Source organism: Caretta caretta, chromosome 11 (assembly GCF_965140235.1).
Source record: "Caretta caretta isolate rCarCar2 chromosome 11, rCarCar1.hap1, whole genome shotgun sequence".
In the NCBI taxonomy this organism is placed as follows: domain Eukaryota; kingdom Metazoa; phylum Chordata; order Testudines; family Cheloniidae; genus Caretta; species Caretta caretta.
The window spans coordinates 69,459,750-69,473,997 of NC_134216.1; the positions used below are offsets into that span (position 1 = coordinate 69,459,750).

General features: G+C 40.1%; 1 protein-coding gene and 1 long non-coding RNA gene across 2 annotated transcripts in view; one reads left to right on the forward strand and one right to left on the reverse strand.

Moving 5' to 3' along the window:
• UBE2F (ubiquitin conjugating enzyme E2 F (putative)) overlaps positions 1–14,248 on the forward strand; it is a 130,090-nt gene that overhangs the window by 107,317 nt on the left and 8,525 nt on the right. The gene's annotated exons all lie outside the window — the stretch shown is intronic.
• LOC142068583 (uncharacterized) overlaps positions 1–14,248 on the reverse strand; it is a 28,906-nt gene that overhangs the window by 9,082 nt on the left and 5,576 nt on the right. The gene's annotated exons all lie outside the window — the stretch shown is intronic.

Sequence of the window (14,248 nt, forward strand, 5' to 3'; positions counted from 1 at the left end):
CCACCATCTCTGCTAGATGGACTGGGGAACTGAGCTTCCTTGTTACCTCTGCCACCATCTGCAGTTTTTTCCCCTTTCCATCTTCTACCATATCTTTTCCCAAGGTGAATACCAAATTCCATCTCAAAAAGCCCATTGTCATCCTTAACGCATGTCCTAATTCAGTAATGATTTGAGGACTTCAATAGCTCAGACATAAGTGAGAGGTTTATTGCAGGAGTGGATGGGTGAGATTCTGTGTCCTGCATTGTGCAGGAGGTCAGACTAGATCATAATGGTCCCTTCTGACCTTAATATCTATGAACTTCCCAGCATGAAAACACCTGTTAGGTGTTCTGAAGTTTTACAAAAGCAGAGAAGCAACAAAAATATTTGTCTGCTTTTATGGTTGGTTCTTTAAATGCTGGATGAATGGCATCATAATAATGTAACAAGCCAGATCCTGGGGGGAGGAAAACAAGTAATAAAACCTCCACTGTGTCTGATTTCATGACATAACGCACAGTATTTCGATAATCATAAACACGACTTTTTCTTAATGTTCTGAGGAGGTGGCAAACACCTTTATCCAATAATGGAAAGAATCGAACTACAAGGGCTTTACTACTTGCATGTTGGAAATTTAGTCATAGACCTCATTGAGAGTCTTATTCTGCAAGGTCCTAAGGACCTTCAATTCCCATTTGAAATAAAAGAGCAATTCTCAACCAAGGGTCCGCAGCCTCCTGGGGATTCGTAAGCAGGTTTCGGGGATCTGCCGAGCAGGGCCGGTGTTAGACTGGCTGGAGCCCAGGGCAGAAAGCCGAAGACCCGCTGCGGTGGGGCTGAAGCCAGAGTGGGACTGAAACCAGAGCCCTGCCAGAGCGGGCTGAGAAAGTTGTTGTGGCACAGGTGTGCTGTGGAGTCGTATGTTTGGATGCCTGCCCTGGCCCCACGCTGCGCCACTCGGGGATGCGGCTGGCACCATGTCCCTGCGCGGCCCCTGGGGGAGGAGGCGGCACAGGGCCCCACGCACTGCCCTTGCCGTGCCTCCAGGTACCTCCCCCAAAGCTCCCATTGTACGCGGCTCCCCATTTCCGGCCAATGTGAGCTGCGTGGGGCGGTGCCTGGAGGCAAGGGCAATGCACCGAGCCCTCTGCTCCCTCTCCCCCAGGGGCCGCAGGGACATGGTGCTGGCCGCTTCTGACAGCGGCACGGGGCCTGCAGCACCACGGGAGGCAATCCTGCTGGCCGGATCCAGAGCCCCGAGGGGCCGGATGCGGTTCTGTGGGCCGTAGTTTGCCCACCCTGCTCTAATTCAACCTGACACATCTACATGTATTACGATGTCCCTGCAAGACTAAAGAATATCTTCAAGTGAGAATGCCGATTACCTGTCATTCATATCTTGCTACACTATGTAAGGAAGAAAGGGCTAATTACAATATGGAGAGAGAAGCAAGCTGTTAATGACATTCTTAAAATTGTCCAACATAATCTTGCATAAAAGAATGGAGATAGAACAAAATATAACTTGACTTTTACTGAAGGGATGTTGTGTGTTATCTTGCTCTAAGATAATGGAAATAGCTTGCTATTTGTTAATTGTATAGATAAGTTATGGGACCTGATATTTCATGTTATTAACCTGTTTCCTGCTGAGTGCTTGTCAGTAGCCTTGAATTCATGACTTACAGCTCTGTACTGCTTGCTTGGATTGCTGCCTTTGTCTAATTTATTTTCTAATTTACTGAGACATACTAGCTTTCTTTTCTAATGTGGCGAGGCAATAGATGAGGATACACCTGTCAGATAATATGTAACCTTCAAATACGGCATGCACAATACAGAAAAATAAATGTCTGCAATGAAAGCCTCAAAAACATTAACATTAAAGTTGACATTAAAGCCCACCTTGTTCAAAATATCTATTGCAGTTAAAGGTTTTCGGTTCAGATACAGCAAGTTTACAAAAATCTTCCTCCTTTTACATTTTCAGATAAACCTCTTACTGCAGATGTGGCTATAGTAACACTTCCCCTGCCCCACTCTCCTTTACCCACTTCTAAAAATCTCCAGCAATGTCTGGCAAGGCAATAAACATGAGTTTTAACATTGTGGGGTTAAAAGAAAATAAAAACCACATTTCTGGAAACGATTCAAATAGTCTTGTAGTGCTTCATGCTGCCATGCAGAAGGTTTAGATTTTTGACTCTGTTCTCCTTGGGCTACCATAGAGTAGGATTGCCTTGTATTGCTCTAAGGTGACCTCTGCCCCAATCCCTCATCTGAAGTAATGATGAGCTCTTACGGGAGCCTTAGACCTAGTTTCTTAGCTGAAAGGAACGTTTGTCTGATGCACACTATTGAAGTTGGGGGCATCCTATATATAACTAAAAAAAATAGAGAATACCCTCAGGACTTTAATCTGTGTCCTATCAGATGTTCTGTGTCCTATCAGGTATTATTTTTGTCATTTAACTACTGAAAAAAAAATCTTCCTTTCCTACATCATTAGAGGTAATCAGTTTAGCATGGTTAATTAATGCAAATTATTATAAGTGGAGACAGATACAGAATTGCAGGGCACTTCAAATTCAAAGTAGTATTTTTAGATTGATTAAAAATTCCTAGGATGCAAAAATGCAATTGACTATGGAAAAAAGAAAATCCACAGATAGGTTATAATTTGGTCCTGAGGACTTTAAATGATGCTGTGATTATAAAATACAATTCCTGTTGTAGAACTGCAGTCTTTGTATATAGCTGAGAGTAAAGGAATTATCAACATTGACAAACCCAAAATTTTACTCTTCCATTTATCCAAAACTAAACATTTCAGTTTTAAGAAGAAATGTTCCCATGTTTGGTGCGTGTCTCAGTTATGTAGCTGAAATGTCAGCACTGGTGTTGCTGTTCCTTTAGAAAGCTATTGTTTGGTTTTTCTATCCTTAACTTTTATAATAGAAGTTGGATATGATTTTGGAGACACTCAGTCCTGGACCTCTGGAGCAACACCGACAACAAAAAATGTGAAGAAATGTAAAGTGAATGACTAAATACTCACCTAGCAAGCTTTTTCTAGGCAATTTGCATGATACAAGAAGATAAGTAACTTGGTCCTAGATTATTTTTTTTAATATAGCTGTAAAAGAAAGACTACCTGTCTTGTTCTTTCCCTCTCACCCCTTGTATATCCCAGTAAGCAGAAGCCCTGAGCTCTTTAAGAGTGAGGCTTCTGTCTTTAAAGGTAGTTTATTTAATGCCCCACTCCCTAGACACTTTCAAAATTTGCCCTGGGGAACCATTAGCAAACATTGTTTCTTTTGTCAGGTGAGGGGAGAGAAGTAAGAGCTTGGTTCAGTTTCACTTTTTAATCTGAAATAGCGTTTTGTTGTTAGGGGAAATTTTGTCAAATTACCTTATTACATTTGGGTCAGATGTCAGAAGTGCTCAGTGTTCACGTTTTGGGCTGGATTTTCAGAAGAGCCCAGCTCCAATTTAAGCACCTAAATAAATTGGCCAGATTTTCAGATACTGTTTCAGCAGCCAGCAACTCCTATTCTCAGTGTTAGTTGCTGGGTTCTGGCACTTCAAAAAAAAATTCAATCACTTATTAAGGCATCCAAAGGAGAGCTATTGAGTGCTGAGAGCTTTTGAAAATTTGATTCTACACGGCTAGTATCTGGGTCACTTACCTGTCTGTTCGTTGTTATTGCTCTGATATTTCCCCCACCAGCTCCTGTTTTCAAACAGGAAATGGAGGCCAGGGATGGGTAAAAACAAAAATATGTAATCCCAGGTTAAGTAATTTTGTTAAAACTCTTGGAGGATTTGTTAGATAATCTTTAACTATCTTTATAAAAATGGAGGTGGGGGGAGTTACAAATAAAAGCACTCGCCCTTTAACAAACTGAGTTTTGATCCTGTAAAGCAGCGGTTCTCAAACTGTGGGGCAGGCCTCCCAAGGGAGGTGTGGGAATGTGTCAAGGAAGGGGAGAGTTGTGTGTTTTAGTGGATTTTTTTAAGAGCTCTGGCTGTCAGCTCTGGGTGGCTGGGGTTCATGTATGAGGGCTGTGCACACCCAGGAGGCAGGGATACAGGGGACAGCCAGAGTCCCAGGGCTCAGGCTCTCCTTCTGCCCTCCCCTCAATTCCTCACCAGGAGGTAGCCCAACCTTAGGCTCTCCTTCCCTGCCCTGTCCCCAGTCCCTCACCTGGAGGCAGCGGGGCTCCAGCTGTCAGCTCCGGAATGGCAGCAGCAGTGCAGAGGTAAGGGTGGCAATGGGGCATTAAGTGTGTTGTGAACAGTGATATTGGCGAATATCAGTTTTCACATTGCCACCCTTACTTCTGTGCTGCTGCTGGCATGGGGCTGCCTTCAGAGCTGGGTGCCCGGCCAGCCGCCGCTGCTGCTCTCCATTCTGCCTTCAGAGCTGGGTGCCCAGCCAGCCGCCGCTGCTGCTCTCCATTCTGCCTTCAGAGCTGGGTGCCCGGCCAGCTGCCGCTGCTGCTCTCCATTCTGCCTTCAGAGCTGGGTGCCCGGCCAGCTGCCGCTGCTGCTCTCCATTCTGCCTTCAGAGCTGGGTGCCCGGTCAGCTGCCGCTGCTGCTCTCCATTCTGCCTTCAGAGCTGGGTGCCCGGCCAGCTGCCGCTGCTGCTCTCCATTCTGCCTTCAGAGCTGGGTGCCCAGCCAGCCGCCGCTGCTGCTCTCCATTCTGCCTTCAGAGCTGGGTGCCCGGCCAGCCGCCGCTGCTGCTCTCCATTCTGCCTTCAGAGCTGGGTGGTGATGTATGTACTTAGGGGGATAAACGACTATAGACACAAAGAAGGGAGGCCTAATCAAATAAGTTTGAGAACCACTGCTGAATAGGCATCTTGCTTGCAACCAACATCCTGCTTCCACACTGATCAGGGTGTTGGTGTTTCGGTTTTTCTTATCAATGGTTGTGCTTTCTTGTCATGGTGTAGTTACAAAGAAAGACGTTAACATGATTTTACTGATTAGGCTCTTGTAGGCACTAATTTTTCTGACTTTTTTTCAGAACCCATGTTTTCTCTAATGGTTAATTCTCAGTATTGTATACTAATTGCTGTACAGCACCAATAGAAAGATGTGTTCCACTAAGATTTCTTTAATGATAATTGAGGTCTAGGTTTTGAAGCTAGCCCTTTTAACATGTAAGTGCCTCTTAAATGATTAATGATTAATTCTCCAGATTTACAAAAGCAAGGTTATGTAATGAACCGAAAAGGCATATATTTCTTATACTTGCTGCTCCAATTACATGTATCCTATTCGCTGCTTTCCTGAAAATGTTGTCTTAAATGATAGCCTTTGCTCCCTCTTTAGGGTTTCACTTTTAAAAAATTATTTTCTGCTACGTATGCTAGTTTTTGAAGATATTAAATAGGATTTTCTCCCCCCTGTTCATTTTACACTTCGACATGATCTTGCAATTATAATGCTGAATTTCTGACATCACAGTGATTCCATGGGAAAAAATTAATGTCACAAACACAAGGTTATGACTTTACTAGAGGATCCAGGAAAAAGGAGACGAGTTTGGGGAAAGGTGGTGGCCTTTTATAGTATCTGCAATAATAGCAAAAGAAAATAGCTGCTGAAGCATATTATTTGAAAAAATGTCCATGAATGTGAAAATTCCTCTTTAAAGGTTTGTATTTCAGCAGGCCCTTGGATTTTTTACCCTCTTTATCAAGCTGCCCTGAAACATGCATATACTCTGGAAAACTGAATGGAGTTATTTCCCTTTTTCTTTTAAAAGTGACTTTATAAGATTTTGTGAGGATGAGGAACTATTGTAATTAAAATCAACCAGCGATGGTATCTGTGGAATTGAAACCTGCATTTTATTGTGTTCATATGAACCCACAGCCTGTATACAACCAACCTAGATTTTTTGAATTTTTCAGTGAGTCCACGAATACTAGTGACAGTTTTGGACCTTGTAGACTTTCCCTCTTCTCATATGCAACCACCACAGGAAAGGTGGAGTTTGGCACTATCCCAGTGTCTTAAAGTATGGGCTTCATGCTACGGTGGTAGCATGTGGAGGAGTCACAGCACCCCCTGAAAGAATCCACAGGCAAATGGTAACCACTTCTGTCTGGCTGGTTTTCTGTGAACCTCCAAAAGGGTTTTGTGTTTTTAACATATTTCCCCAGTACAAAGGCCAGATAACCACAGTTGTCTTTACTTTTATTTTTACTATATGTTACCCTGTCAGCCTTATTGTCCGATGAGAAATTTCTAGAGGAGACTAGAAGGGCTAGGGAGGAAATGCCAAACTATGAGAGGCCTTATATTGTAACTAGCTGAGGATATGGAAGTAGAGTCTACAGATATTTTCATATGTCCAAGATTTGATTTCATATTCAGAGCCTTTGTTTCTGATCATTGTTCTTTTGGCACTGGAATTACCTATACGCTATAAAATGATGGTATCAGTTATTAAAACTCCGGTTTTTTGATCATCAACTTTACAACAGAAGAGTTTGGTCTATTAGTTTAAAGACTTGCTTTAATGTTTCAAACATTCACATGCTAGAAGTGAACTTGATTTTAAAGGTTTTCAGACATTTGTTTCCTTGTTGAAATTATGTATGTTCAATTGCAGTGTTTTGTATCATTCTTTGATTCCAGTTTAAACTGTCATATTGAGGGCAAAGGCATTATTTCAGTTCAAAGACTTTTTTCAGTAAACGTTCACCCTGACAGTCATATTGCATTAGTTTATCCCAATAATATTTATTACAATAGGCCCTTTTCTTCCTCTGTAGAATTACCTACTATGCATGGTGTTTTTCCATAGGAATTTTCGCAACTGCAAATGAAATAAGTATTTGGGTTTTGACTGATAAACCTCTCAGGTTAATGAACTGGTTATTTTCGTACATCCTTATGGTTTTTTCTAACTCTTCCCTTTTTGTGCTGTAAATGCATACTGTGCACTTTGAAGCCCTCTCCTAATAAGCTTAAAGTGCAGTAAAAAAGTACCTGAATGAAAATAGCAGCATATCTGCTAACTGTGCTAATGGATATACATAATTATTTTTATAATTATTTATACAAACTATAACCCATCTTTAATAAACATTGTAACTATGGATGGAACTTTACTTTTCTAGTTCAGTAAAGTTGGTTTAAAGTTTAGCAGATATGAGCTTTGTCCAGATAACAACTGAAAATCCAAAAGAAACAGATCTTTGTATCAATTGAAGCTCTTGTTTTGCATTAGAAAACTGTAGTTTAGACAAATACATTTAGCTTTGGAAACGAAGTAATTTCTATGCATTAGTGGATGTCATACTTGTTGCGTACATACTGGTTCATGGTTGTCTTGACTCTAAGGCCTGGTTTACACACAGTAGGGTTTAGCTAGACAGCTCTGCATAGTAGTCCAAGTGACATCTCTTCAGGTACGCTCTCCTCTGGGTGCGCACTGGGCAGATTGGCACCACTTGCTGCTTTGAACTCAATTACGTGTGTTGATGCTTTTGTGCCAAAAAAAAAAATCTGAGTATTGGATTAAAAGAAAGATGTGGAAGAGGTGTCTGTCAGTAAAACAGATTACAATGTATGCTAAGAACTCAACCATTCAGTGTATCAAACAGATCTCAGAAAAATATTTGAGCACACTTTTATGACGCACCCAGAGAAACAGTGAGAGAGAAAGTAATTCACAAAAGGGATTCCAAAAAAAAGTTGAGCACAAGTTGTGCTTCTTCCCTGAGAAGGGGGCTGCAAGTCAAAGGTGTATGAACTTGAGTAGTGAAGAATGGGCTCTACACACTTTGCTCGTGTACATTTGGCATAGGTAACACCTTTGATTGTATAAGAGAAATTTGAAGATAACTTCAATAAGAACTTTGTCTCTCCTATCCTTGAACAGGATGCTGTTCAAACAGCTTAAAATGCCACCATAATAGACAGTGGCAGGCAAGAAAGGTAGTTGGTTTCCTACTATGCTCATTGTGTGGGTCGGAGTAGGTTGACACATGTGACAGATTATATGTGGGGGAGGTTTAGATTGGATATTAGGAAAAACTTTTTCACTAAGAGGGTGGTGAAACACTGGAATGCGTTACCTACGGAGGTGGTAGAATCTCCTTCCTTAGAGGTTTTTAAGGTCAGGCTTGACAAAGCCCTGGCTGGGATGATTTAACTGGGATTTGGTCCTGCTTCGAGCAGGGGGTTGGACTAGATGACCTTCTGGGGTCCCTTCCAACCCTTATATTCTATGATTCTATGTCTGACTGTTGTTCTCTAATTTGTAAATGGTTGTTATGAAAGCATCACCAGACAACAAATACGGAATTGTTTCTGTATAGATGAGACGTTATGGGGTTATTAGCTTCCCCAGTAGAGATCTTCTCTGTGTCAAAGATCAGCGTTCTCTCAATTTTCAGTTCAGTTAGACCCTAATTGTGTTCTATAGTCACTGAATAGACTGGGGCACAATCACACTATCTAGGTCAAGATGTGGGTTGCCAAAGCATCTGTTCTAAATACTGACAGAGCACCATTGCCAGAGCACCACTTCAATCAGATTCGAGTCCTTCATCAGGCTGGTTGTGTTTTTTTTTTTAATTTTTGTTTAAGGCTTTTCTACTCAAACATACAGAAATCATTTGGTCAGAAGAGAGCCTAAAATGATTGTCCAGTAACTGATGCCAAGTTAGTTTCGTTTTAGAATCTTCTAGTTCATCTAAATATCAGACACTCGTGTTGTTTTCATGACCACTGGACACAATTATTGGAATGCAAAATTATTTGTAATGTTCATGCAAATGATAAATGTTTCTCTTCTGTGGAGGAATTTCTAAGGTAATAGATCTTCATTCTTTGGCACATGAATATGAATTTTAGGATCACAAGGATGAATCAAAAAATTTTATAAATAAAACGTAACTACGGAAATGACTGACAAATCTTTAAAATGTAACTTATTTAAATAGTGTCTGATCTGCAAAATATCCTACATGACTCATGCAAACCAGTTCTCTCTATATATATATACATCAATACATTCTTCAAATTTCTTTAAAACTTTAGGCTACCAGCTATGGATAGTTTTTCTAAAGAGCTTTGCAGCAGTTCAATCTCAGTTTCACAAAGGAATGTATTATAGTTTCCATATTAGAGGGAGAAAAACAACAAAACATCACACATCGTGAGGGAAATGGCATTCTCCCCAGATGCGCTGACTTGAACAACCCAGCATAATTTTCAATTTTATGATAACATAACTGCAGCCAATTCTGGTTATCCAGTCTTGAGTATCGGTAATGCTGTCAGGCCAGATTGAATCTGTTCATGATGATATAAAGTACTACCTCTTCCACAAAATGTAAAAGTGGCTTGATTCAGATGTACAGTTATTGGTCCATTGAAGCCAATAGTAGCTGCATATGCTCAGATGTTCTCAAAATCAAACCACTTCTAATCTAGGTGCTTAAATAGGGATTTAAGATAATAATTTAGGCATCCACATTGAAAATTTTGGCCTCAGTTTGCAGCCCTTACAGTTGCAGAGATGTCACTGAAAGTGACACAGTGCAGTGCTGCAGTAGACTTATGCCAGCAAAGCTGGATCAGTCAGGGATCTGAAGAGATGTGATTCCTGACCCGTCATAGCTCTGTCAGCAAAAGCTACTGGGGTAGGTCAGTTATAGTGGCAAACGTGCAGTTTTGCCAGTATAACTAATTTCACTTGGGGGGAAGGGGCTGCAGTGAACTATACCAACCAAAGCACGACTTTGTCGTTATAACTGTTTGCACACTAGGAGTGCTTTACTGGCATAGCTATACCACCAGAGCACTCCTAGCCCAGGTCTGCAGATAGATCAAATGAAACATTGGCTCAGAACCAGTGTTCAGTAGTTGACACCATCCATTAGCTTTGTGGAGGAATGGAAGGCCCTAGTGCAGCACAATTGCTGTAGAGTCATGGCTTGTGGAGAATCAAGGAATTTCACGCTGAGGCCCTTGGCATAGTGGGGGCAATGCAGAGAAGGCCCTCCACTCCACTTCACATCCAGTACATGGGCTATTAAAATTGGCACTGTGATTTTGTACACCTTGCAAATGTACTAAAAGTTTCTAGGGGAAATCTATAAATCATTCCTTCATGGCTACCACAAAACACCACTATTCATACAATTAAAATTTAATGTCAATGCTTTGAGATTCTTAAATGAAGTGTCATACTAAAACAGTTAAATAGGGTGAGAGAGACAATGACCAGGAAGAAATCTGAATTGGAAAAATACCTTACACTTCAGATATTTTTGTGTTATTTCAAAGTATTCATTCAGATCTTTGTGTGTATGTGTAGATGTATATATCTTTTTTTATATGAAGAACAACAGAGGAAAGGTTTTTCTTTTTAAGTAATATTTCATAAGTCAGCTAGATAAATTTCCCTACTAGTTATCTCCACCTTTAAAACTTCTATTAGAACTGAGTTGTTTAGGATGTCTAATCTCTTGGTTAACGTGCATAATTCCAAAGGACCCTTAATTATTTAGTTTAGCTGCATCTTCTGTAATACTGATTCATTATCAGTCAACTGCAACTTGACCACAGATATTTATTATATTATTAAAATCTTGTTGTTGAATTTGTCGCATTTTTCTCTTTTTAACATGTTTTCCCCAAAAAATGGTTTTGGCCATTTCTATAGTTTATGAGCTTTAACAAATACTTTGCCTGATATAGCTATTTAGTTGTAATTGTGGATTTTACTGAAATGTAATGTTGGAAGATTTAACGATGTTTAGATGAGTACGTAGAGGGGTATGAGGATGGCTGTGGCAAGAGATGATGCCTGTTCTGCTACTTTGTGATATATTGTGCATTTAATGAAAGGTCCACTGCTGTTTTAATTCTTCACATTTACAAACTGGAAAACGTGTTTTTTTCCTCAATCTAAATAGTGACAGATCCAAAACAGCAACTGTGCACAATAGATTGTTCCAATACCAAATCCTTTAGCATAAAAGTTTGTACAAATGTAAAAATTGAATGTAGATTGCAAGAAGGGGCAAATGGTTAATGGTTGTAAGTGAGGAGGTATTGCCAAACAATTAGGTAGTCTCTGGTTGATTGTCATGCTTGCTGTTTCTGCCTGGGGTGCTATGTTGGTGGTTGTGTTATTTTGTGGTTTGGTTGGTGTTTTTATTTTTAATTAAGTGCTTGTCAATAGTGAACTCCTTGCCATTGTAAAATACTCCAAAAAAGAGCTAATTTCTAATCATTTTATAGCCACTGATCCAGAGTACCTTCTGTTTGCACTCATGCAGAGACCTTGATCAGAGTAGCATTTCCTAGTATTCCAGCATTTATAGAAGTGTATTGGAATTTCACCATATCAGGAAATTGAGTAGGTACTCTCACTTCATTTCTGTATTTTTCAGTATATTCCTTCCATCTCATTCCTCAAGGATTTATAATTAAGGCTACGAGTATGTTACAGAGATTGTGGAAGTCATGGAATCCATGACAAAACCGTAGCCTTATTTATAATCTGTAGGTACCTGTCTTCCATTCTGTTAAATTCTCATTTTATTGATATGCTCTATGGAAAATGTATACAGTAGCCACAAATATGTACAGTCAGTAGCTGTATATCTTAGGCCATATTTTTTTAAGCTCAGTTCAGTTTCAGCATATCTTGCTTTTGACATATGTGCATCAGCTGAGATGCAAGTATATTGATTTAACATTGGTTTTGGGTTTTTTTGCTATTACCTATGCAATCATTTATCTGGAAGCATTGAGTTCAGTTTGTTCAATTTTCTGTTAATATGGTTGACTCATTACATATAACCATGGGCAGCGGGTATTAAAGGCTGCCTTGCATGACCTCACCAGCCCCCAGGAGCTGCGCTGAAGGCACTCTTCCCCTGTGGCCCCAGGGTGGGGTTCATGGGGGCCGACCTGCAGCCAGGGACTCTGCCCAGTACTCCAGGCCTAGGGATGGGGGCACGACACCTGGCGCTCTGGGGCTGGGGGTGGGAGGGCCATTGCCACCTGCACACCCTTCCAGGGCTGGGGGGGTGGGGGTGCTTGCCGGTCACAGCTAAATGTAAGATGGAACAGACTGTTTAGCATAAGTAGTTAACACATTCTAGGGAACCATTCAAGGTAGGGTAGCCCGTTAACACCTCTGCAGTCCTAGGACAAAAAGGGGGTTAGTGGGTTACAGATTGTTGTAATAAGCCATAAATTCAGTGTGTCTGTGCAGCCCATGATTTTTACTGTCTAGGAGAGTTATGAGTTTAAGCTCCCAGGCTCACCTTTTAAAAGTGTTCCATCTTGCTTTTATCTGTGATGCTCCGAGTACCTTTCCCAGACCTGAAGAAGAGCTCTGTTTTGCTCAAAAGCTTGTCTCTCTCATCAACAGAAGTTGGTCCAATAAAAGATATTACCTCACCCACCTTGTCTTTCAGATAAATTTTCACTTGCAAGAATACTGCATGCTAAAAATTAAACAAGGCAAACTAAATTTAAAGGAAGTAAAACTACCAATAAATACGGAAAAAACTTTCATTTGGTAAATTCAATGTACATTTAACTTAAGTTGCCCACGCAGTTACACAATTTTAAATAGATAATATTGTGGAATATTATTCCATGTCAGATATACTGAACATGTTCCACAGTTTTCACTCTTTTCAATGAATTTTCAAGTTTTTGCAGTGTTCGTATTGAGGTTTCATATTAACCAGTTTATAATGCAAAACGTGTACTCTTCTGATTATTATTTCTGCTTCTGATTGTTCAGTACTGCATATAAACAGATGTGAACATAAACAAATATACAGTGTTAATAAGAAACTTTTAAACCATATGGTGTGCCTAAAATTAGAGTATTGCAGTTGTGTAATGAGAACCTTCTGTTCAGTAACCAGATTCACATGAAACATAATCTGCTTAATGTAATCTGGCCAATGCTGTCATTTTCTTGATCAGGAAGGTAAGCAGAAGTGACAGACAGCCTTTATAGAGCATCGTTGCTATTTAGACACTGTCTCTGCCTTCGATTAATGCAGAGAGCTTGTGTTCTGATATAACACTTCGGATTCAGTGGTGAAAAAGTGCTTTTCAACTTCCTGTACTTTGTTGTTGCCACTTCTCAAATTCTGTTCAGTAATGAATATGCAGTCATTTGTAATGGTTTATATTTTAGTTTATATGCATCTTCCTTAATCCTACTTCTTAACTTCGTTTGTTAAAGTGACTTCTCAGGCTGACGAGGTGAGATGTAATAACCCCGTGCTTACTTTATTTACGTATGGACCATACAGCCATTTGTATTATGAGCAGTTTCCGTTGACTTAGGGCTTGAAGCGGATAGTGTTTTAACTCTAGGTAGGTGCAGACAAAAAAGTAGCTTGATTCTTGATTGACCCCAAAAACTTAAAATGACCTTTCCCTTTCTTGGAGATTGACCTTTCATTTCTTCATGATTATTACCTCTGGGTTAGCTCAGTACTGTTCAGTAAACAGGGCAATGAATACATCAAGTATCTGATTCAATGTTCTGAGTGAGTGGACTGATGTAATTTCATTATTATACAACAGCCTGTGAAGATGAGTTGCAGTGCTGAGACGCTTGAGTCTCTGAAACTGAGCGTTCGTAGTGACCGCTGAAGAGAGGTGCTTTACGATTAGTTATATTTATTTGTACTACAAATAGCTCATAGCATCCTTGATACTGTGTACAAATGCAAAAGGTTATTTTAATTTTTTGTTCAATATTCAAAAAGAATCAAGCTACATCGGGAAAGATGCTATCCTAGTCCCAAACAATTTCCAGTCTGGGAACCATTCTGACAATTAGATTTGCATTGTCACAAAATATTTCATGTATTTGTGAGGTAGTTTTAACATGGAAACACTGTTTTTGTCACCATTGTTTGTCAGGTAGCCACTCCAACCCTTAAGTTTCATGTTTTAAAATAAAAATCAAACCAGTTAGCATTAATGGGACTTAGTTGGCATGTTTAGCCCACATGGCAAAGAATTTGACTGGCAGAGTTGAGGCCGACTGGCAGGACACTGCTGCTATCTGGGCTGTAATTGGTTTGTGAATAGATGGGTTTCAGAGTAATAGTCTTCCATCTCCAGAGCTGTGAATTTTTTCTTTTCAATAGCACTACACATTAACTTGGTGACTTCATATTCTTCCAATAGATTTCTTTTCGTTATTTTTCATTTCTTATGAGAATAAACCTGTCTG